We start from the raw sequence: 6,971 nt of genomic DNA on the forward strand, positions 1-6,971 counted from the left end.
TACCGACAGATTTTTTCGTCTGTCGATAATTACCAACGGATATGAAATTTTAATTGCAAAATTCTGGATCTTGTTACCGTCATATTTTTTTTCCGATAAATCTGACGGTAAACTTAAATTTTAATTTTTTTTATAAAATTTGTTTGAAAATTTAATATATAATTTTAAATATTTAAATTTAATAATTTATAAACTAACAAGATTTAAAGTTTTATAATTTCTTATAATAATTTTTCTATAATCTTTAGTTAAAAGTTCACAAACAAGTTCAGTTATAAAAATTGTACAAAATTAAATTAGAAATCAAAAGAGCAATTGTTTACTTAACATTTACAATGAACCAAGGATAAATAATTTACTTCACACTTAAAAACATAGATTTAAGCATCCAGTCGAAGAATATGTTGTCAAAATCAATTATACCATCACTACTAAAAAGTCACTTTTAGCGGCCATTTATTTTATTTTTAGTAGCAATAAAAATAGCCGCTAATACATTTACCGACAATTAGACATTAGCTGTCTTATGCTTTGCCGCTAAAAGGTTTTAGCGGCAATTATAACATTTGCCGGTAAAGACATTTTTAATAGCCACAAAAAGTATATAATTTTTAGCGGCCATTTTTTTGGCAATTTATATGGCCACCAAAAGTAATTCTAAGATTGTAATGTTATTCACTTTTAGTGGCCATTACTATTACCGCCAAAACCCATTTTGCCGGCAATTTATATAGTTGCTAAAAATAATTCTAAAATTGTAATGTTATTCACTTTTAGTTGCCATTACTATTGCCGCTAAAATCTTAAGACTTTTTTAATTATACTCACTCTTTTAGAAATAACTTGTCTTTTTTTTTTTAATTTCAAATTATTTTTACCAACAATTATTATTATTCTACATAATACAAATTACTAAAATTAATTACTACAAAATGAAATATTTCATTAAATTCAAAATATTTATACACAAATTCCTCTTGAAACGTAATAAAACATAATATAAATTTAAACAACACAAATACTACAAGTCTATGTTACATCGACGATTAGCACATAGCTAATGATCAGCGTTCTCTAATGAGTATTTTATCTAATAATTCATACTTTATGATTAGTGTTCTCTGAAATCTGACCTACCACAAAGATCTATTGTCCAAACAAAAAATCCAAAACAACAAAACCTTGTGCATACCGTCTCCATATGCTTTCTTCAACAAGAGCAATGCTTGTAGAACTTCTGCTATGCAAGAGCCACCATCTGCATATGCACATTAGAAATGTTTAAATTGCTACACGACCCAAAATCTGAAAAAAAAAATAGTTCTATATTACATACTAATGAAATTGTACTACTTAAAATACCGAGACAGTTATAAACAATGTCCAACATTCAGATTCACATACACATACATTATCATCAATTAAGCAAGGGTAAAAATGATACACCTAGTCACTACCTATATTATAAAAATATGTCTAAAAAATTTTAAAAAGAAATAAAAATTATAAAATTGATTTTTTATATCTAAATATTGCACTGAGTGACAAAAGAAAATTTCTGTGGTCATGACGCTCAAATTCAGCACACCCGAAGTATATTGACAAGGATCATTACAAAACAAATATAAAGTCAATCAAAATATCAAATGAGCTCCCCAGAATTTTAGTATTTATATTTGCACACATGCTTTAAAAATTAGCGGAGAATGGACAATCTTAGTTGCAAGATAATGATAATGATAATTTGGCACTTGTTGGAAGCATTAGTCCTTACTTCTTACTAAATGTGTATGAAGTTCAATTGTCAAGAGTAAGGAATCAAGAACTTCATCGTTACATGTAAGAATGTAAATTATTATATATATTTTAGTAGACATGAATTAATATTTCAAACTAAACAATATCCTACGGAAACAACTATATATTCATCAATCCTTTTTTACTTTTAATTAAGAGATGGCTATTAAATGGTCCCGATTTTTTATTCATCAATTGGTAATAGAGCCTCAGCCATGTCTCTCAGTTAAAGTTGAGCAATGCAAATAGTAATAATGTTACAAGTACTTACCAGGGATCAAAACCATGGCAATCTCTAAACTATAAGTACTTACCCGAAGCAACATAAAAGCGACATATGCCGGTAAGGGAACCAACAACAAATCCTTGCATAAATAAATAGTCTAAGGTTCAAAATCCCCTTTGAATGTAAGTTTTTATATTAAGAACAAGTAGAAACAGATCAAAAATTTTTTTGACAAGATTTAGTTGAGTACTGATAAGATTAACATACCTTTCTATTTGGTTGGTAACTTATAGCAGTTATGACATCTCGAATGTCTGCCTAGTCAACCACTCGCTCTTTGCGCATTCCCCATGTTCGAACTTTACCATCTATAGAGCCACTGATGAAGTAATTTTCATCAACATGGTTGAATTGAATGCATGTCACTGTTTCCATGTAAACAAGAGATACAATAATTAAATATCATACTAGTTGAAGTATTGAACTAAGTTATGCTAATAACGGTTCATATTATAGTTCCAAACTAAATAGAATTGGAAAGATCTTTCTTAAAGAATGAGATTAAAAAAGTTGGTTCTAAAATTACCATAATCTGTATGATGGAAAACATTTAGACATTGACTACAACCAATCTGCCACATGTGAATAGTTTTATCCATTGAAGATGAAAGCAGAATCTGCATCAAGAGATATTATAGATCAGATTAACATTCAAACAGAACACATAAGAGAGACAAATATAGGATGTCTAGTGTCATATTTAAAAAAGAAAATATTGTACAGGAGCTGTCCTAAATGCATCTGCGGTTTATAAGATTATAATTAAGATCATTAGAGGTGAACAAGTGCATTAGTACCTTAGAATAATACTCAATTGCATTTTTGAAGTCCTTGTCTCTATATGCAATATCCCAAAACTTTTTTTGTGTTCAATATATCTTACACTTGTTGCTTGTGTCAAATCTTGGAAAGAAAGCTGCAACAACATTTTCGGTTAAGAGACAAGAGAAACCACAAAAGAAGTTGGCAGAACAAGAACTTGTCAAGTCAGATATACAATTATAGTCTTGTGAGAAATTACCAAAAGCATCCTTTAGCAGGTCTTCCTAAACATCCTTCCAAATACTAAATGAAAGAACAATTGATTGCTTTGTTAGATTCCCATATATTTAGGCATATCTATTTTCTTTTTTATTTGATCCTTCAATTCCCTTTTATCTATTACTATTGCTTTTTGATAAATCCTTGAATCAGAATCGATATATCTAAATACCAATTATATTTAGATACGACATTGATCCAAACTTAAATCAAGGACAGTACATACTGCATTCTCTAGCACTGCAACTACGGCATAAATTAAGGAATAAAACTTGAATGTGTAAGGGTAATAAGTAATAAGAAAACCACAAATAGAGAACAACTTTAATGTCAATGAATAGTGAAAGTAATAATATTCATCATCGCACCAGTTACCATAAAAATACGTGTAAGAATCTCCGGACTTGAAGCAACCAGATTACATCCCCGAGCCTGTTTGATAAATATATAGAGAGTGACATGAAAGAGCTGAACTTCAAAAGATTAAATTATATGAAGAATTATATCGGGATGTTGCATATAAACCTGCAAATAAGTCATATATGGTCTTGGATTCACAACTCTCAAGGGTCTATAAAATTCGAACGGATCAGCAAAGTCATTGAGCCTAAAGCCAGCCTCAGACTAGCAAATCCAAATTTCAAATTAATTTCTGCTGGACCATAAAAACCAGTGCATGATGATATGTAAGAATGGATTAATTAGCATGAATCACATAAACCCTAGAAAATGAGAATTTCTCAAATAAGGAATCAAAATTGAACAAAAGAAGGATGAAAATGTTACTGAGGTGCGAACTGAAACTAGAGATCATAATGTATGGCAGAGGCGACGATAGAAACCACCGTATGAGGCTACAAGCCAACGACAGAGACTGTGGGCATGAACTTGAGGATGAGGTGGTAGTGAAGAATGTCACTTGAGCCGTTCGGTGTAGAACTTAGTGTGAGGAAGAGGAGGAGATGGAGGCGACAGCGAAGTGAAGAGGTTGCGACAGCAAAGTGAGGTGGAGGAAGTGACAAAGTAAAGAGGGGTGAAATGTGAGAAATGAGAGAGATAAGAAAATAGCCTCAGCTGTGAAAAAGGATATTCTTCATAATTAAAAAAGATTAAAAGAAAAAGAATTACAAAGTTAATAATTATTTAGTGGCCATTGATGTAATTGCCGTTACAAATGAAGTATTAAAGGCAATTATTTATTTGCCGTAAAAAAGGTCATTTAACAAGAAAAATTATGGCTATATTAATATGACCGCTAAAAATTTGTCGGTAAAGACCAAATTTTTTGTAGTGCATATGAACTCCAAGTCTATGACAAAGGAAGTATAACTCGTATATACCAAAAACAATTATATTAACTTTCAGGTCATGTTATGTTCTTATCACTAAGCATTCTATTAGAAAAATTATCATAACTAGCAATTCAAGATTATACATCAAAATGAAACTTGAAATATTTTCAGCAAGTTGTTAAAAACATCAACAAGACATTACATTATACAATCTAATGATACACAAGAACATGTTTAATGTTTATTGCACCAAACATTCAAAATTGTTTCATACATGACTTTTATACTTCATAATAGAGTGTGCAAATTATTGCTAATTCATTTTCATTCTACCTTAGAAAAATCAAAATTGCAACTATAAGTGCATATGACTTAAATTAGTGACTTACACCAGAGATACCTTCACATTTCATAATAAGCAAGCATTACTCATTTGAATGTTAAAACAGCAATTACTTTAGCAAGGTTTTGCATCAGATCTCATCAACTCGCCATCGAAAAATCCCAAAAAACGTCGTAGTAACATCTTATTACTTTAGCTGACATAATTTATTAGCATCATATTAGAAGAATGAATGATTATTCAACCTAGCTACTGATTTACTGGATCAAAGGTTCAACCGTAGTTCAATCAGAATAACCGAATTATAATAAAATATAAATAAACACACAAAACATAATTATATTCTAATATAAACCTTAAAATCTCATCCAAATTAAAAATTCTACATCAACCAAAGTTTTATATAATCTCATCCAAGTCCGCATAAGTCAAATAACAAAAGAAATATCCAAACAAGATTAATAAGTAGGCAACAATTAGTATGCAAATAAATAACAGCTAGAACAATAAGTAGGTAGCAAGAACAATAACAATAACAGCTAGGCAAATAAATTTAGTAACTACATAGCAAAAAATTTAATAACACCTAACAAAAAATTAGCAAAAGAATTATTAGCAAGAACTGAATAATTATTAGCAAAAAAATTTAACAAATCAACAAGAACAATGACATCAACAGCAATAATCACTAACAAATCAACAAGAACCATAACAGCAATAACTATGAGAACTGAACAATTATTAGCAAAAAATTAAAGTAATCAAGAACAATAACTACAAGTACTGAACATCTATGCTACAACAACATAACAATTAACAAGAAGAATCAGCAACAAGAAAAATAACTAACAGAGGCTGAAAGTGATCACAACTAGAAAATGGATTAATACAGACAGATTTACAGACAGATTTAGTCTTTATTACAGACGAATTTTTGGTTACCGACAAAATTACCGACGGATTTTGTCCTTCTGTAAAAGCCCCGTCGGAAATTATTTACCGACGAATTTTTTTTCCGTTAGAAAATTACAGACAGATTTTTACCAGTTACCGACGGATTTTTCCTCTGTAAATTCTCCATCCATTTTCTGAAGGCGACGAACTTTCTGACGGATTTTTCGTCTGTAATTACAGACGGATTTTCCGACGGATTTTCTGTCTGTAATTATAGACAGATTTACAGACGGATTTTCCGTCTGTAATTACAGACGGATTTTCCGACAGATTTTCCGTCTATAATTTAAACCTTGGAAAATCATCTCACACTCTGATTACAGACAGAAAATCCGTTTGTAAATCCGTCAGTAAGGTAAAATAGAATTTTTTTTAGATTTTTTCATTGCAAAATAAACTTATTTTCATACAAAATAAATATAAATTTAAAGTACTATAATAAACAAGCAAGTCAATATAATTCAAAACATAAAGAAAATGTATTGATACATCAACTATAATTCTCAATGTATTTTTCAACCATACTAAAACTATCAACCATACTAAAAGCTGTGTTATTCTCCATACTAAAACAGAAATTGGAAAACGCCAAAAATCTCCATATCAGTTTAGACCTCAGTTACAACAATCTCTCAGGTGAAATCTCAGCTTCTCTTGGGAATCTATTGAAATTAGAAGCACTTGATCTTTCCCACAATCAATTCACTGGAGAAGTCCCTCCACGAGTTGGTGACATGAGCAGCTTGGGAGTGCTTGATCTCTCCTACAACCACCTTCAAGAAAAATTGGAGAATTTTAAATGAGTTTAGAAGAGAGACATACTAACTGAAACAGATCCCTGCATTGGGAACAAAAAATAGCATGAACAATAGAGAATTTTAAATGAGTTTAGAAATTAAAAGCCATGGTTAATTGGTTTTTCCAGATAAGCTAGGCTTCAATTCAAATGATGATCATATACTAATACCTAGAGCTAGTAAGCTACTAAAGTTGTCAAATTGTCTCTGATATTTACGGTGCATGCCGGCTGGACAAGTCGAACTCAGACAAGTGCATTGCTGTTGCCGAAGATTTGCATGGATTGGTACAAGTCTTGAACCAACTCCATAGGCAGCAGGACAAGACCATTGTTCTCCAGCAGCTGACTGGCAGATGCAGGATTCTCTTCAAGAAGTTTCCCCATCATCTCTTCAAGTGGTTCATTCAGCTTCTGCTGGTCAATATAATGCCCATAACCCTGCTAATCAAACAAAACAAG

General features: G+C 30.9%; 1 long non-coding RNA gene across 4 annotated transcripts; it reads right to left on the reverse strand.

Annotated features, from left to right (window-relative positions):
• Positions 1 to 977: 977 nt before the first annotated feature.
• LOC107625814 (uncharacterized) lies at positions 978 to 4,196 on the reverse strand. 4 transcript variants are annotated; one of them, XR_015904878.1, is made up of 8 exons: positions 3,911 to 4,155; positions 3,650 to 3,748; positions 3,493 to 3,556; positions 3,105 to 3,148; positions 2,881 to 2,999; positions 2,610 to 2,700; positions 2,291 to 2,448; positions 978 to 1,258 (listed from the first exon to the last, which is right to left on the reverse strand). It is a non-coding gene; the product is annotated as an uncharacterized LOC107625814 (long non-coding RNA). The 4 variants fall into 4 exon arrangements; XR_015904877.1 differs by lacking the exon at positions 3,105 to 3,148 and having other exon boundaries at positions 3,911 to 4,196; XR_015904876.1 differs by lacking the exon at positions 3,105 to 3,148 and having other exon boundaries at positions 3,500 to 3,556; positions 3,911 to 4,050.
• Between the last annotated feature and the right edge of the window lie 2,775 nt (positions 4,197 to 6,971).

Source organism: Arachis ipaensis, chromosome B2, assembly GCF_059453495.1.
Source record: "Arachis ipaensis isolate K30076 ecotype BB chromosome B2, ASM5945349v1, whole genome shotgun sequence".
NCBI classification, from domain to species: Eukaryota; Viridiplantae; Streptophyta; class Magnoliopsida; order Fabales; family Fabaceae; genus Arachis; species Arachis ipaensis.